The 19206-nt window shown below is 38.6% G+C and overlaps 1 protein-coding gene across 3 annotated transcripts in view; it reads right to left on the bottom strand.

Annotated features, from left to right (window-relative positions):
* The window catches only part of LOC127621600 (ras-specific guanine nucleotide-releasing factor RalGPS2-like), a 171547-nt gene extending 153722 nt beyond the window's left edge, over positions 1–17825 (bottom strand). For all 3 annotated transcript variants that reach the window (XM_052095266.1, XM_052095268.1, XM_052095267.1), the window contains exon 1: positions 17662–17825. The gene's annotated coding sequence lies outside the window, so the exon portion shown is untranslated. The remainder of the gene's footprint in view (positions 1–17661) is intronic.
* Positions 17826–19206: the final 1381 nt, after the last annotated feature.

Below are 19206 nucleotides of genomic sequence, written 5' to 3'. Positions count from 1 at the left end.
AACAAAGAGCATGTTTTAAATGCACACCAATATGCTGATAACTAGTTCTGTCAAAAGTACAAGTACCTCGTTACAAGTCGGTAATAAGAAAGATGTAATGATACCAGTGTTTCTGTAGTACTGAGCACCAACTCTGTCTGGTACCAGCACGCAATATGACTGACACAGAACCGCTTTAAAATACTCACAGGTTTAATTTGAACACATGCTCTGTTACTCCTTTTACACTGAAATGGACAATTAATCCCAGTGACATGTCCTAATGTGATTTATTAAACCACTGAAGGCTGCAATCTTAGCGTGAATGAGCTGCATACTTTAAATGAATGTATAAATCCAACCACTCATACTCTGGAAACTCCACAGACAATGAGAATCATTCACGTTGTTTGAGATGACAGAGCAGAGCACTAACCCACACTGAACCTCACAGCACGTGTAAACCATATATTTATATTATTAAATCACAGCATTTGTGCTTTAATCTCAACTCAACTTTATTTATTAAGCATTTAAAACAACAGTTCACCAAAATTCTTCACAGTAATACAATTTAAAACATAACATTTTTAAAGTACCACATACACAAACACCAGTAATCTAAAATACAAACACTCCAAAACGGTGTCCTACATTTCATTTGTCAGACTCAAAAGGACAGTGTAAAGAGATTTCAGACGTGACTCTTCAATGATCACACTGGACCATATTGCGAACTGTGTGTGAATCTTCCATCAAAAAACAAGTCATAATAAAAGAACGATTAAAAATAAAAGATAGATGCTTGAAATTTAAGAAATTAAATACAAAAATGAATAAAAATATATTAATAATACAACTTTATAGAGAAATTGAATATTCTCTGTAATGATAATATCAATTTATCATAAGCAAAACAGCTGGTGAACAAAAGTTATGTTAAAAAGTTATATTTTCACTTATTAAACTTTTTAAGAATGAATTGATTAGACAACATTTTTATTATTAAATTAAATTTAAAACGTGTTCTGGAAAATAATAACAATTATTAAACCATAATTATTAAAAATAACAACTGGTGTGTTCAATACCACATTATTAAATTAGCATATTTTTGCTGTGGTATCGAAATTGGTATCGAGAACCCTGAAATTTCACTGGTATTGGTACAGTCTACTGACATTTTGGTACCGTAACACTACTATTGATAACTATAAAAAATCCGATCATTCAAAAATATATAACAATGCAAGAAACCCGCATTTACATGAGTTTTAAAATAAACAGGTTAGCCTCTGCTTCTGACATCAAAACACACTCAGTCATATTGGATAAGCCGGTAAGAACACCAGAAATGGGGTTACATATAAAGTGAAATTAGGGAAATAAGGATGAGATGATGTAATCGGGTATCGACGATATCTGGTAGTTTTGTGTGGTAATTTAAGTCTAGAGACTATTTCACATGGGATATTGAAACTGTACTTGAAATTGCATAATTGCACTTTGATGAGCTCGAGTATATTCAATCACGACGGCTATTGAAGTGAGAGGTGACCTCAGGAAAACTTCAGGATCTTTCAGGAGCTGCCTGTGAGGTACCTTTAAGAACGTAGCTCAGTGGAGAGGAACGCAAACTCTCAGTGACCTAAATCTGTTTGTTCATCCAGAGGTTACTAGGGCAATGTGTGTGTGAGACTTGAGTGTGTTCTTAAACCTTACAACAACATCTGGGATGTGCAAAAATACAGATTTTAATTACAGAATGTGACTTTTTCATTGTTAAAATACTTTCTCATATCCCAGCTTAATATGCAGAGACAACTATAAGTAAGACAATCATAGGTACATTTTCTCAAAACAGTAAACACTGTGGGTGTGTTGCAACAATAAGGATTAACCTTAAACTGAGACTAAATCAAGGTTTATCAAACAATTCTGTCGCACCAAACTTGTTTTGCATAAACCATTCAACACCGTTATATTATTGCATAGAACATTACTTTCCTGGCTGTTAAAACAAGACCATTTCATTTTCAACTAATGTGCAATAAATAAATAAATACAAATGTTTTAGTTTGTCCATATTCTCAAACGTTAAAAGTAAAATGAGGGGGGAAAACGCTTCAATAGGCAGTTCACATGGTGTTACACTTGCACTGATTCCTACTACTCCAGACTCAAGCTTTATAATAACAGCGAAAAACCCCATTATTTTTTATTCAGTACAGTTGTATGTTGAGTAGCAATATTCACAGATAGCAGTGGTATTTGGCTGAACTTGTGGTGAAGCGGCTCAAACTATGAGACCAGGCTAGGGGCTGTTCAAACAGACGGAACACAACAGACTGGAACCAAACGCGATGATCTCGAGACACACATTTCACATTTCTTTCCTGACAATGCGTTTTAACAACTCGTTGCTTAATCTGAGAAACTATTATAAAGAAAGCAAGATGCAAAGGCCAAAAACCTCCACCTACTGTTAGGGGCTGTTCACACACTGAATGCTTTTGCAACCATCCATCTGTTTTTCTATGTAAAAGAGACCTAGATGAACGTCTTTGTTTCCCTTTTTTTTTTTTTATTCAGTGTCTCGTGCAGGAGCGCTGTTTTTTTTTTTAGGTGATGTGTCGAATTAAAAAGAACTTTAAAAGCATCTTGAAACACCTGCTTTCTGTTAATCTGTATATGATAGCCTTTTTTAGAGCAAGAACGTAATCAATCCGAAGTCATCGTATTACAGAGCGAATCCAAATATTTAATTGAAATCAGATGCATTTCTGATTTGATTATATATTTCTTTTGGCTGCATGAAAATATTAATTTGCTTTAAATACTAGCTTTAAATATGAAACTTAGCTGGCTAATGAATGCATAAATGAGACCAGCTGGATACTAACTAATGCAAATAAATGGTGACATCAATCGTGACATTTAAACATTGGGTAGGACTTGTAAACTTAGGCGTATTTGTGTCACATTGTTCTAACTGCTTGAGGTTAGCTTTAATGTTAGCGTCCTTTTAGCCTTTTCAGCAAACATACTGCTGTTCTCATCTAATGCAGCATCTAGTCAACAAGAATTACTTTATAATGATATGACAACGTGTACTGTATACATCCACATCTGAAGTGTTAATGGTAAACAGGAAGTGCCTTATATCTTCTTTGCTTCTTTGGAAATAGACCAATTGTGCTTGGCCCATCATCGCTGATTGCAGCTATATTTCTTTATTACAATTTATGCAATATTTACATTTACATTTATGCATTTGGCAGACGCTTTTATCCAAAGCAACTTACAATGCATTTATTACAGGGACAATCCCCCCGGAACAACCTGGAGTTAAGTGCCTTGCTCAAGGACACAATGGTGGTGGCTGTGGGGTTCGAACCAGTGACCTTCTGATTAACAGCCCTGTGCTTTACCCACTACGCCACCACCACTCCGTATTAATACATTAATGTAACAATACAGACAGATACAATTGTTACAACTGTTACTTCTCTGCAAAGTTTGTCTTTTTGAAGTTGCAGTATTTACTGTTGTAGGAGAAATAATTCTCTCTGCATTGTCGATCTGAAACTTTTCTCTTTTTCCAATTGTAGAAATTCAAAATGATATTTGTTTATGTCGGTTTTTGGCATTTTGCTCTTCGAGGGCCCTGGATGCTGAGCATCTCTTTCGCTGACACATTTAGTAGTGGTGGTGTGAGCAAACTGCATCGGCTCGCTGGCGCGTTCATTTGTGGCATGCAAGAAATTGACGCTACATCTCCATTATTCATATCTAAAAGACAAACTAATTATCTTGGCTTTATCAAGCCAACAATGACTAAATTATTTGTCGTTTCCAAATTTAATTGTAGCAACACACTTTTGTAGGTTGGTGTTGGTGGATCTGGATGGTCCGCAATGGCATCATCGTCAAATGGTTAAAATAATGGAGATATTTGTTGTGGGATGATCTGGATGATTTTTTGAAAACAACATCCATTTCGCTTGCTGGTGGACCTCCTCCCAGGAGAAAAGTTTCTGTCCTCTCCTGGCAAGCATCTTTTTCCAAAAGTTTTTCCAAAAGTTTTAAAGTTCATCACATCTCACTTGTCCTTGATACCCACAGATGCGTTAAAGCTGGTGCTTAGCTAGACCTACGCCTCTTTTTGTTACGGTAACATTCTAGGTTCTTGTCTTCGATTATGGCCACATTCTGTTCCATTAATTGAGATATCAAATTCTTCTCATGGCTTGTGAATTTAGTACATCTTAAGCATGGATGTGACATTTCCTTGGCTTTTATTTCATCTGCCTTTTGTGCCGCCGATCTGTTGTATTAACAACTGTAGAAAATGTTACATTTAAAATTATTTTGTTTGCACAAGTTTCTTTTTCACAGAGACAATATTATGTTCTCACTCGAAAATAAAAGTAATTAGTAATATTAACATTTTGTTACATGGTTTAATCCATCATGGCGGACACAGTTAATTGCAAGTAAAAGATTTGAATCACAGGTTAACATTTTAAATCACGGATTTGTTAATCCGTGTTCAAATTGAAGTGGTGCAACACAACTCAAATTAAAATAAATCCTAGATTAACAAATCTTTGATTAGCTCTAAACTCTTCTTAATTTAATCCACCCTGTGCTCTGTGGTGCTTTGAAAATTCCTGTGTTTGTTTTGAGCGACCCTCTAAGAACAGCTCTTTGTTTGATCAACGGCAGGTGAGGGTCAAATTCAGATTTGTTTTTCAACATTTATTTTTGCAATTCCATTCAATGGCGCTGGTGTCACAGAAATAAAATAAAACAATGCCAGGGGTTTACATTATGTCAATCGCAAGGCAATAACTGGTTGATCTCTTTAATAGGGGAAAAGGAAAAACGGCACGAGAAACTTCACAAAAACCAAGAACGTTAATGATCACATTATGTTTCCTTGTTTCAGCTTCCACACACTTGTTGATATGTGCTCTGAAAGCGGTTGCAGAGTTGTGGGAAAGCAGACATGCACCTAAACAGTAAAATAAATGTAATAAATTCCATGAAAAAACCCGTCTTGGTGAAGTATTCATGTAAATGCTGCCATTTATCCCATTAGGTAATGTAAACAGTGGGACAAAAAAGCAGTTTTATATCACAATATCGGACTTGAAGTGTTAATGCAGCCTAATAGACCAGACACTGTCTAGTATGTTGTTAATACTAATCAAACAACAATAAAATGACAAAACCAATCACTGCTCTTGGCTGGATAACTTTAGCAGCTTTAAAAATAATTAAAGTTATTGTATTAAAGTTTATTGCTGTGATCAGAATTAAAAAATAACACGTCCGGTTACTACACAGGCAAGGACTAATGCCATTTTGGTACCAATAACGTTGACGTGCCAATTTTTAATCTGGTCACAGAAAGAGGGGAAAATATACAAAGAAAAACATACATTTTTGAAGAAAAAAAAAAAAAGAGGAGTCACAGAACAATGTTTTCCAGGTGAAAAGTCCAAAGAGGGGTGCCATAGTTGTTTTCAGCTGTACAGGCTGTAATAGAGTGAAGAGGAATTAATTTACACTGTACGCCCAACATATTTGAAATTTGATGTAAGAGGGAAAAATGCAACATCCGAATCATGCTCATCACTGATTATGCAAAGGCGATTAGTTCCTGGTTTCATCTCGGGATCCGAACCCGGGTCTCCCACACTGCTGACGCATCACGCTTCGGGTCACGCCACAAGGGAAGGTGAACATGCTGGAGTCGACGAAAAACATCTGATGCAGTGAGTCATCATAATGTGGCCGATCCTAAGGTACTGGAACTCTCGGACACAACATGACGACTTCCATTGTGATCATGTTGCTCTAGTAATTAATATGCAATTATTTGATGTAGTACCTGCTGTTTTTTGTTAATACCTGCTCAAAAGAATGTACTTTCTTATCACCAACAAAATATGTGCTTTCATTATGCGAATTGAGACAGAGCCAATATCTTAACACAAAACTATATAGTACAACTTGAGCACTGTAAAGAGGATGCAAATGTTATGAAGAGCACAGAGGAAATTTAGTCTCAGCCGGTTCTGAAGTCCTTACACAGGGCGTGCCCGACAATCCTTTGAGGAAAACCTATATTCAGACTGAGGTGGCCAAATTAACTTCACACTTCTCTCTCACGTGTGAAGAACCCAACTCAGGGAAGACTAAATCACACACACAGCAAGCTGTTAAATGTATTACATGCAGAGGTCTGAACACAGGTGAACAGATCGAAGGATAATCTCCCGGGGGGGAGAGCTAGAGAGATAGAGAGAGAGAATATATACATACACTCACGGAGCACTTTATTAGGAACACTATGGTCCTAATAAAGTGCCCGACACGGTCTTTTTCTGCTGTTGTAGCCCATCCGCCTCAAGATTCGACATGCTGTGCATTGACATGCTATTCTGCTCACAACAATTGTACAGAGTGGTTATCTGAGTTTCCATAGCCTTTCTGTCAGCTCCAATCAGTCTGGCCATTCTCCGTTTGACCTCTCTCATCAACAAGGCATTTCTGTCCGCAGAACTGCCGCTCACTGGCTATTGTTCGTTTTGGTACCATTTTGAATAAACTCTTGAAACTGTTGTGGGTGAAAATCTCAGGAGATCAGCAGTTACAGAGATAATCAAACCAGACCATCTGACACCAGCAATCATACCACAGTTGAAAACAGATAAAAAAAAAAATAATAATCCCCATTCTGATGGTTGATGTGAACATTAACTGAAGCTCCTGACCCATATTTGAGTGATTTTATGCACTGCACTGCTGCCAGAAGATTGGCTGATTAGATAAATATTGCATGAATAATAGGTGTACAGGTGTTCCAAATAAAGTGCTCAGTGAGTGTATATATAGGCTAAACCATACAACAATATACAACAGAAATATTCAAGATTGAAGGAGGGCAATGAAACTAAGAAAAAAGAATGAGGGAGATAAAAGACAGGGGAAATGATAGAGGAAGGAAGGAACGAGAGCGCAAGGACAGTCCAAGTTCATCATCTCCATATGGCGGACAACAGAGGGGCTCATGGGAGAGAGCTGTGACTTACCCAGAGGGTTGTCTAGAGACATTGCACTGCACAGCTTTATATAGGCCTAACTTACTGCATATCTCTGTCTGCAAATGTTTGGGAGCCTAACCAACATCAAAGACAGGCCATGTTAACAGCCTTCATGTAAATATTTCCTGGTCCCCGAACACCAGATCAGACAACACAAGACAGACATGTTATTAGTATTAAAGAGTCTACCTGCTCTGTCTACATGTTGAGTATTTATGTATACCATTCAGCCTGGTGCTGCTGACTTTACTGTAACAGTCTAATGTAGCCAGACTGTTGACTATTGGCACAAAGTCTGGTCCACATGGCAGCTTATTTTGGCCAAGAACTGCCTAACTGGACATGAATGTGCCATCTGATTAATGTGCAGTTTGTGGACATGCCCTTTGATGCGAACCATAACATTATGCACACTAAAGGAGACCTACTTCTGTTGAACGCCTCTGCAAATAAGCGTAGGACTTACAACCAGTGTCTTAGACTTAATGTATTGTGATAACAGCTTGTCTATTGACGTTTCCCACGTAGCAGTCCAATAGAAGATAAAGTATGCTTGTTTTCATGTAGGACAGGCGACAGTGGGCCAAAGTTTACAAGTCTCTATGCGAGTATATGTACAAGAAAGAGTAGGAGAACAATCCTCCTGTTACAGGCACTCCCATTCCTCTGAAGTGCACGCCAAAACACACACCCCACACAGCTGTGAGCAAGTGTGTGTGGTGAGCGAGGGGAAGCTAGCTTTCTCAGGCTTGCTCAACTGTGACATCTATGTGTTCAAGTGTAAAGTCACGTGACCTCTTCCGAAACATCACGTTTCAGAGTTGCTGAAAGAGAAACTTCCATGTTGAGGTTGTTGTTGTTTCTTGCCATTTGCAGTCAACCAACTGAGACGTTGTCTCTGGAGTAAACAAGCCAGTTTTGGTGATCTTTGTTGGTCTACATATATTACTGAAATTCAGCTCAGCACAAAACAGAGAAAAGATAAGAGAATGAGAAGAGCTGATTCTAGAAATGACAAGATGAAAAGAGACGAGAAAACCCAATTTTTTCAAATACAGGTCAGCATAACTGCATTCCATACAGTGGCTGAAGTGCACACAACGCTGTTGGCATCTAACAAGGTGTCAGGCAAAATCTGCATGCAATCACCCTCTTCAGCTGATGACCTCCAACATCACACCAAAAAAATCCTGTGTCGTGTCTGAAACACATCCTGACAGAGGACGTTATCAAAGAGCCAATATCCCATACATAACCAAACAAGGACCACGAGTACAAGCTCTTCAACTCGGTCTCGCACATGCAAACGGACCATACAAGGGGACCAAAAACTAGATGAAAGGTTATAGATAAACGGCACCCACACATGCCATTTTAAGAGCGCTGTCATACAAACTGCCACAGCCAACTATTGTTAGGTATGCCTGAGGTAAATCTCAGGAAACTGTTTGAATAAGCTGCAACAGTTCCTGGAGTTTGAGCATCCCAATCAGTCAGACACAGCAACATTGGCTCAACCACTGGCGTGAGATGAGTAGTGTGTTCGGGAAACCTGTTTGAAAATCATTGTAAGACATTACTTTTTCAACTCTGTCCGGTGTCGCTAGAGGCGTAGAAATGAGACACTTCAGCATTAAGACCCTTGCTGTGTCCCACATGATACACTCCCTCAGCCATGTAGTGTATCAATGCTCAAAGTGTAGCATGGTCTCAAATAGAACACTTAATGTTTTTTTACTACACGGAAGCATTCGCCATTTAACGGCTGACATTTCTACTAAATGTGATGTGTTGCCGCTAGCTTGAACACATTACCCAACCTAAGTTCAACACTATCTCAAACAACGTATATATTTACACACCATGGGGTGATGGTAAAGCATTTAACTTACATTTGCAAGGTGCCGTCTTCACTGAAGTTTCGCTAGTTGCTACATTCTCGGTTATTAACAATCATTTTGAGAACCAGCAAAGCAGCCAGTTAGCTAACTCTGCCCTTTCCGATAAGGCAAGCTGCGAATGTTGAGTGCATGGTGTAAGGTAAGGGCGAGGTATTTACGCATCATTGTAATACTCCTCTTAACTGCCTAACATTTTCGCTTCATTTAATTTAAAGAAAAAATAAAATGGTTCACAATCTTTTCCACTGATATACAAAAAATGACAGTAATGAGAATCATCATTGAAAACAAGAGGGACATGAAAGGGATAGTTCACCCAAAAATGAAAATTATCTCATCATTTACTCACCCTCATGTCATCCAGATGTGTATGACTTAATACTTTTTTCCGCAGAACACAAATTAAGATTTTTAGAAGAATATCTCCACTCTATAGGTCCAAACAATGCAAGTGAATGGGTACTAAACTTTGAAGCTCCAAAAGCATTTCTCACATAGAGGCAGCATACAAGTAATCCATAAGACTCCATTGGTTAAATCCATGGTTTCAGAAGCAATTTGATTAGTGTGGGTGAGAAAAAGATCAATATTCAAGTCCTTTTTTTTTTTTTTTTACTATAAATCTCAACTTCTCATTCTTCTTTTGTTTTCTACTCTTCATATTCTTCGTTCATATTGCCACCTACTAGGCAGGGAATATTTGTGAATATTTTATGGGCACTTTCATGTCATTTAGGCTAGTTGCATTGCACTTTGAGAACAAAGGAGCTCTAAGATCAGTGTGAAAGTGGTTTGTCATTCCTGTGGTCATGTGGGACCCTGTTCTTGTCTCAAATGTTGCTGTGACAGACAAGTCACTCTTGATAGTCCTAATCGCCTCTCATTTCCACTGTGGGCCAAAAGGATGACTGGCACTCACGGTACCCTGGAAACAAGAGTGCGAAAGCCTGCATGTTTGAGAGATTTCTGTAACAAAAATCATAATTGTATAAAACAAGCAGTCATGATTGCTACCAAACATTCCTTTACTGCCATTTTTACAAAGATAAAGCCATAGACGTGTTAATTTTGCTCATAAAAACAACATGCTTGAGCAGGTAGCCTAGAAAATTACAGTTTTAGGCTAGGTATGCCATTTTTTTAATCTGCTGATTAAGGCTATTTGCAACAAGGTTGAAACTATTTTTGTGTGTGCACGTTATGTTTAGATTACATTAGGTTTATTGTAGGCTACATCATAGGCCTATTTTTGCTATCCTATAGCAACTTTTAGCTTTTTTTTTTTTTTAACATCGTAACAGTTATTGGTTAACGTTCTTTACCGAAGAGCTGTCATATTAGATCAAGGGGTAACGCACGACTGCACATCATGAAAAATGCGCAACTTTTCAACGCATTTTGTTCTCTCTCGTAGATTTGGCCTAGTCTACCCCTTAATTATGTTCAACAATGTTTTAATATGTTAAGTAACTTTTACGTGATGAATTTCGTTTAGAACATGCTGGGTTGCTCCATTCAATTGTTTTAAATATACCTGTTAATTTCCATTTAAACATCAGTGAAATTAGTTGTTCAGCACATCCCTACTGTATACTGGGTAATACATTCACATTGCCTCCGCGTCTGAGAAGTCAATCTGTGCATGTTATCACGTGGCTTGTCACTCAGCACACCCTGGATTCAAACTCATGACTCCAGGGGTGGTAGTCAGCATCTTTACTCACTGCTATCCCCAGGCCCCTACTTTCAGAGGTTTTACTATTTACAAGTATTAACATTACAACACATTCTAAATCAGTACTGTCTCTTTAAGACCACTAGCCTCCGCATGTGAGTGCATATATCAAGATGTGCATGGTTTCTTTAGTGCATCCAAGTGTGATTAAAATTAAATAGTTTTTTTTAAATCAACAGCTGACTGTAAAGAACAGAAAGGGTATTAAAGAGACATTATTCAATGACATATGGATCCTTGATCTCATCTTTGGACACACAAAATGAGTTAAACCAAGTGAATAAAATCCCCAGTTTACTACTCAATCACTGGTGAGTGAAATCTAAACATTCATTGAAATTTTTACTTGCATAGGGCGAGATTTGGTCGCACATGCGAGTGATTAACTTGCATTATAAAGGGTTGCCACAAAGGAGTTAAAGATCTATCGCGGTGCATCAGAAAAATCGATATTTTTACCCAGTCCTAGTGTTTTGTGCTTAGGTGAGTCTCTACATGAGTATTAATTATTGCTCCATGAAGGGTCACTCTTAATGAACTTGTCATCATGTGGACTTCTGTAGTTATCTGGTACAATACATTTTAAAGCAAAAAAGTTTATTTTTATAGTTCCAGAAGGTTGGTATTTTAAATTTAGGCTTTATAATTTTAAAATATAAATGGTAGTGAACCGCAAAATATTCAGGCATCAAAATGACATCCCATAATTGCTGAAACATGGTCACTGTATTTTTTACGGTGAATATCTGCTCATATTTTACCGTAAATTAAAATTACAAAATATTCAGTGTAGTATATTGTTCACTGTTATTTCATTATTTTTACAAATATATAAATTTATGGGGGCCTGGGTTGCTCAGCGAGTAAAGATGCTGAATACCACCCCCTGGATTTGTGAGTTCGATTCCAGGGTGTGCTGAGAGATTCCAGCCAGGTATCCTAAGCAACCAAATTGGCCCGGTTGCTAGGGAGGGTAGTCACATGTGGTAACCTCCTCGTGGTTGCTATAATGTGGTTCGCCCTCGGCGGAGCACGTGGTGAGTTGTGCATGGATGACGTGGAGAATAGTGTGAAGCCTCCACACTAGGGCTGGGATAAACGACTAATCTAGCGATTATTTTTTAGATGCATCGATTAATCTAACGATTCATATTTTTTTTTCAGTCCGATTCGATTTCGATTCGATTAATCGACTTGTGACAACACCGGTAATACCGGTTTCATGGGGGGTGGGGGTGTATAAAATGTAAAAAAAAATACATTTGCCGGGAGTTTGATTGACTGGCGATCTTATCAATCAATCATAATACGCCATTTTTGTCCGACAAAGTAGTCAGGAGAGAGAAGATTAATGTCGGTGGATTTGAATTTGAATAATGGATTGTAGGCTACTGTACTGACATCTTTCCGCGGTTAAAACAACAGTCCTTCTGATGTAGGCTACATTCATGTTTAGCCTATTTGATGCTATAAATTAACCAAGGAAAAGATGATCGGTTCACGAGCAGCTTTAACTGAGGCAATCTGTCACGACACATTAAAGAGCCACAAAATAGTTGGCCTATTTATGGTTTAATTTTCTTTGAATGACCAAATTTGAAAGTTGAGACTTTATTAAATGTTACCTGCTTGGTCCTGTCTGTCAGCGCGTTGTCAGTGTCCTCTATGTATTTTTCACGACATTCATAGCTATAAGCGCATTATTAATAGCTATAAGCAAAAACTTTAGGTGTCGACAACGTATTATAGCCTACTCCAACATCAAGTGCAAAGTGGGGAGTTGAAAAAAAACTTACGGTGCTCTGTCATCTGCAGCTGCAACCGGGTGGCGCCTCTTCAGGTGCTGGTGCATTGCCGTGGTGCTAGAATGGAAGGCCATCTCCATTTTGCAAAGACGACATATCACGGAATTGTTTCGCTTTTAAATTAAAGAATTCCCATACTTTAGAGGAACGAGTGCATGCCGCCTTGCACTTCTGATAGTCTGAGGAGCCACTCGTGTTGCTACTAGTCGCCATCTTTGTTTTGGGTCCGACGAATCGACGCGCATATTTTGCGTCGACGCGTTGTCCCAGCCCTACTCCACACGTGCTATGTCTCCATGGTAACGTGCTCAACATGTCGATCTCAGATTTTGAGGCAACTGAGATTTGTCCTCCGCCACCACGATTGAGGCAAGTCACTCCACCACCACGAGGACTTACAGCGCATTGGGAACTGGGCATGTCAAATTGGGGAGAAAAGTGGAGAGTATGCACATTATACATGCTGTAAAAACAAGTACAATACCATTCCAAACATTTAACTTCAACCAAGTTTCCTTTTAAAAGGTTGTAAAAAAAACTGGAAACTTCTATAACCTCAGCAAAGCAAATGCGACTTTTATAGCCTGACTTTAACATAACTACAGGTCTCTGAGTGAGCAACCATCTAAATTACACAGTTGAAGTATAGCACAAGGCACACAAAGGCCAATTTGACATATGAAAATGCAAACAGCGACTGTTCGTGTATGAACATATCATTTCAGTAAAGCGAAAAGCAGCATCAGCTGATAATATGTGGTCAATTCTTACGTTTCAAAGAGCCTAGGATGTGATGGTCCAATGAAACAGCTGTAGTCATGTTTAGAGAAGAAGATTCCCCCTGCTTAACCTGAAAGGCCTTTATGACCGAGAGCGCAAACAAAAATAGCCACAGAGATGGACACATGTAAGAATTTAAACACTAATGAATGGCCCAACAACAGATGCAAGGGAAAAGGCTTCAAATGACCCTGTAGCTTAAAATACACACCATTATATGAGTCAGAACATGAGACACATGCAAAGGCATGTGATTTATGCATATTATAGAATCACGGCTGAATACGGCCTCATTCAAGTAAGCGATTGTACACACACCCATCCTGCAGGGCTCATCTTGAGTTTCAGAAAACCCCTTGTCATCCGAGTAGAGTAACAAACCAGAACAGGCCCTATGATCCTCAAACACAAGCACACACAGAAGTAAGGTAGGCCCTTGTGGAGCAGAAGGGTCTTGTTTCACAAATGTAATCTGTGAATTATCAAATTTCACTGTAGAGCAGAGAGCACAAGGCCAGATGTGTCTCGTATCCACACGTAGGACCCTTAAAACCAGCTTGTGCTCATTTAGGCCTAGATCTGTGCTACCAGTCACAAGTTTGGAAGATCTTTGGATGAGTTGGCCCAGATGATGAAGGAAAAGCAGCCAACAAGTGGCCAGCATACATAGAAACTCCTTATATACTATTGAAGAAGCATTCCAAGATGGACCTTATGAAGTTGCTTGAGAGAATAAATGAAGAATTCCCACCTGTGCAGTGGACAAAGAAACAGCTGCACCGGAGCGATGTTTCAGCTCTAAGCAACACCAGGATCTGCCTTGCAGCAGTTTACAAAGGACAAAGCTTTCTTATGTAGAGGCAGGAAGCGCTCAGATAGAGAGACAGACAGACAGAAAGAGAGAAGGGAGGAGAGAGAGAGAGAGCGAGAGAGTTCATGGGAATTACAGCAATGCCAGATGCTTCATTTGACAACAAAGAAATTCTGATAGAAAATACAGTAACACTGGTAATACTCTTCGGATGCCCATAAAACCAAAGCTAAATTTAACATAAAGGAAATGTAACCTTTGAATAAAGCTGTTAATCGAGTCACAAAGGGACTCATAGAAATGTATACTTCTCCTTCAACCTAATTTGCCCTGCCCAACAGTATTATGCAACAAAAAAGTTGCAGGTAACATTTGTGAGCTAAAATACAGTTGTATCATTCTAGATCTCGTCGTATTTTACTAGCCACTGGGGAGTAAATATTCAGATTTTACTCACCAGAGATTGAGTTGTGTAGTGGCGAAGAAGAACTTGAGTGCTGCAGTTTTTTTACTGAATACGAAGCTGGCGATTAAGAAGCTGGATTCAGCCTTGTCTTGTGTCTCATGAGTGCATGCCCTAAAGGGAATTGACCTTATTTGGCTGCAGTGGGTCTGGATCTTTCCTGATGGCGCTGTCACCATCGCTTTAGCTCAGCCGTGAAATGGCACTGACATTGTATTTAATGATGACAACTCTGACTTTGAAGTGAAAACAGTCCAGAGAACAGTTTAACAGCATGGCTACAGACCAGTAATGCGCCTGTTTGACATCTGTTAGAAGGTTAAAGCGTTGCAAAACTCGATGAGGTTGTAGAATTGAATATTTGTACATGTAAGTCGATACACATTATGTTAGCAAAACTTTCCTTTTGCTTTGATCAGTGTATTTTGTGTCCAAAAATGAGACCAAAGCACCCCATTTTCATTTCATGCATTTTTTTTAATCCTTTGTTATTTACAGTCAGTAGGTGATCAAAAAGATAAAAAGAAACATTATTTATAATCATGCATTGCACAGATGAGGGAAAAACAACCGTGCAACTTTTCTCGCATTAATGTGCGCTGCGACCATTCAACCATACACATTTGCTGGCAGAGCAGCCATTCTCTTAAAGAGACAGTACTGATTTAGTGATTGTTATACATATCAATGGCTACATTTACACCAATGTACACCAATACTCTTTGCAATTATTGCAAGCAGAGTATAAGTAATAATTAGATTAAGTTGTTTACATGATTTGAGCCAATCACTTCATTCCAGTTTACATGCTGCTTGCCATTACTCTGATTATTTGCTGAGAAATTTGATGTTTTAATGGTTTTTATAAATTAATATGTATTACCAAAAGCAAATTGTTGCAAATATGTCTCTTTAAATACAGCTTGGCATAAGAAATATTAGTCAGTCTAAAAGGCCTAAAAGTAACTGCAGCTACTTGTAACATGTACTTTGTATAAACTCTTTTGAAAAGGAAACTGGATGTAAAAGTGTGGATCACTCAAACCACTAAAACTGTTGTTGTGTGTGTGTGTATATATATATATATATATATATATATATATAAAATAAAATACACACACACACACACACATATTTTATTGTTGTTGTAATTTTAATGTTATTTTTCACATAAGATTGATGTTATGATGAGCTCATCAATGATGCAACACGTTGCAAGCTGCAGACAGCTGGGGTGAGAGACGAGCATCTCCGTTTTCTCTTCTGAAACTGGTTGAAGCAGCTTTGACCGCACAGAGAATGACAGTATTGGAGTTTGTGCTTATTTACATGTCACGCTCCCATATCATATTCACTTTCATTATTGATGAAATAAAGACATATCGCCAAGCTGTGATCTGTGTTTCTGTGTTATTTTTTCTGGCCATCAGTTCAGTGTCGGTCTGCTCGGCATCTATCTTCATCTGATTTCCACGCTGAACACCGGAATCTCACATGACATGACCGCACGTGCCACTCCCTAAACTGAGACTGACTGGTCATCTTTATTAGCGGTGTAGAAAATGGGCAAACAGCTCTCAGAGAGAATGGGCTGTCACATCCACACATGCACTTATTTATTTAATAAAATCGCAGCATTTGCCGTCATATAATCGCACAGGCTGACAGCGTGATTGTAATATGATTAATCGTGCAGCACTACTAATATTTTAAGTGAACCTCAAGGAACACATTAAAATATGTTTTAAAAAAAAAAATGCATGTCATGACCCCTTTAAGAGAGAGTAGTTAGTATTCTGCCCAGCCCTGCATATATGTAAAAAACATTTACATATCAATATTTTCAAAACTGGATTATGGTGAAAGAAATCTGTATGCACATGCTAACACAATCTGTTTGATTGCTCACAACATTTAACTGCCCAGTCTCATTTTAATGGCCAAAACCAGATTCATCTTTTGATCATTCAAGCTACTTAACTTGATTTAGTTGATTTCATCATGTTAGGTTTCTATATAACAGTGCTACATTCAGTTCATGAAAAGTAGTCACATTTCCATAAATGATAAATAAGTGCTGAGGCAGACATAGGCTTCTGAATGTCTTTTAAGCTTGAGTTTACAACAGAGACACTGAATGCATTCAATGCTATAGACCTGCTGGCTGCAGTATTTATACCAACTACCAGCACAGTCCATATAAACACATTCCCTGTGTTCCTAAAGTGTGCTTCCTTTCCACCAAGGACATTTGGAAAGCATCTACTATGACCAAAAATGCTGTCTATGTAGTCAGCTTTCTAGAACTTGAACGCACACATGGCATAATAATCTTAAATTTCCACACATTCATGCCAAGAAATCCTGATCAATACAATCGAAATGTAATCAAAGCAACAGTTGAAATGGTCACAACCAGATGTTTGAGTCTCATTTTATTTGTCCACCTTACACTGACAGATCAGTTTACATTTTTACATTTCATCATGTTAAACATTGCGAGCAATTTTGAAATGAGGTGCTAAACCAAACAAAAAAAAACATCAACTTTAAAACATATCTAGGCCTATTCCTTTCAAATTCATTGTGGTAACCATAGTTTGTTCAGAGGCAAGAGTGAAATTAATCCTCCGTGTGGAGAGTGTGCGTGTTGTGTCACACCCCGATTCGGGGTGGGGGTGCATGTGAAACCCCCCCTCCTCACAAACAACCGTTATCCTGCAGCGATGCACCTCCATCAACCACTAGTTCGGAGAATAAACTTAATCCTGCATATTATAAACACACACACACACACACAGACATACATGTACACAGACCGATCGCCACAGCGTTGCATATTATCAGCAGAACCGAGCATTGATCATGCTGAAGTCCTTCAACTACACACAGCCTGCGCATAACACACACATGCACATCAATTCCCTCATAAACACTCCACATCTTTTGCCCGTTAGCGGCTCTAGTCGCTGTTAATCTGTTCATTAATGCGTGCCGCTGTAGCCTGTTAGCTAACATCCCATCCCGCCTAATAACAGCACTTCTGCGCATCACAAACACCGTCAAACTCACCGGTTCACGACCAGCGCTGAGCTCCTGCGATGACCGTTACTCCGTGCTGCACGCGACTGTCCGGTAAATTGATATAAAACAAAACAATAACAACGACCGCGCGCATAATGTTTCAACAGCAGCAGGAGCGATGAAGATGAATGTGAGTGTGTGTGTGTGTGTGTGTGTGTCCGTTAAACCGACTGAGGGCGTGTCTACGTGCACAGTCTGCTGCTGTAGTGTTATTGGAGGAGAGCTTAGAGTAGGCGGGGCAACGGGCTTCAGTCAGCTGCTGCATCGGTGTCATTGGAGGTGAGAACAGCCAGAGCATCATGACCTCTTCACACCAGGATCATGCAGGTCACGCATGTGGGGTTATGGACATGTTTCTACTTATAATAACCGCATCTAAAGCATCTAAAAAATCTAATTCAGCTCATTTTATTGTGATACAATTATTGAAAGAGTATGGAGAATTAAAGATGTAAACTAAAGGGATACTACAATGAATAGACAGAGAAGATTAGATTCTACTCTAGGCACACATAAAGCTAAAACTAAAGTAATTTGTTATAAATATCAGGTTTATAAGTCTAACACAATGTTGTGGCATAGAAGGCTGTAATGTTTCATGAAATCTATTGACTATCTGAGGTGTAAAGAAGAACAAATGCTAAAAGACTTAATATTCTCTGACAATTAAAGGGATAGTTCACACAAAAATGAAAATGATCTCATTATTTACTCACCCACATCCCATCTCAGATGTGTATGAATTTCTTTTTTCTGCTGAACACAAAGATTTTAAGAAGAATATTTCAGCTCTGTAGGTCCATATAACGCAAGTGAAAAATGTAAAGCTCTAAAAAGCACATAAAGTATAAACGTAATCCATGAGACTCCAGTGGTTTAATCCATGTCTTCTGAAGCGATTTAATCGATTTTGAGTGAGAACAAGCCAAATTGAAACTTCTTTTTCACAATAAATCTTGATATCTTCTACATGATTCAGCACATTTACAGCTCAGTTCGTCCATTTCAGTAAGTGCTGCATGCTGTCACTGTGTTTTTGTGAATTTGACAACATTTTTAAAGGAGTTATGACAAGAGTAACCTAACTTTCCTTGATCTTTTGACATACAAGAGGTCATTGTAATATAAAAACATACTGTAAGTTTCAGAACTCAAAACTTCCCCCACTGCAAAAAGAGCATTTGTTGAAACCGAGCTGTCAAAACAACTCGTGCTCTACTTCCTCCACATTGTGACATCTGTCCGCCTCCACAGCAACACATCAACGCCTACTTCACCTTTAATCACTTCCGTAGCCCAGCAGCGGTGAGTAGTGAGATAGCAGGAAGAGAGAGGTCAGTCAAGAGCACAGAGCCAATCAGAACAGTGTGTGTATACTGTCAAGTCTTAAAGAAGAAGCAGCACCAAAACAGAGCGTCAGAATGAGAGTGGAAAATGATCATGTTTTATATCTTGCCATTGCAGTCTATAAGCACAATCATGATGTCAAGATCAATTACACTACCTATAGCACCATCTAGCGCTCTGCTAATA

The sequence above is a fragment of the Xyrauchen texanus genome, chromosome 28 (assembly GCF_025860055.1).
Source record: "Xyrauchen texanus isolate HMW12.3.18 chromosome 28, RBS_HiC_50CHRs, whole genome shotgun sequence".
NCBI classification, from domain to species: domain Eukaryota; kingdom Metazoa; phylum Chordata; class Actinopteri; order Cypriniformes; family Catostomidae; genus Xyrauchen; species Xyrauchen texanus.
This window is presented reverse-complemented; position numbering and strand designations above follow the sequence as displayed.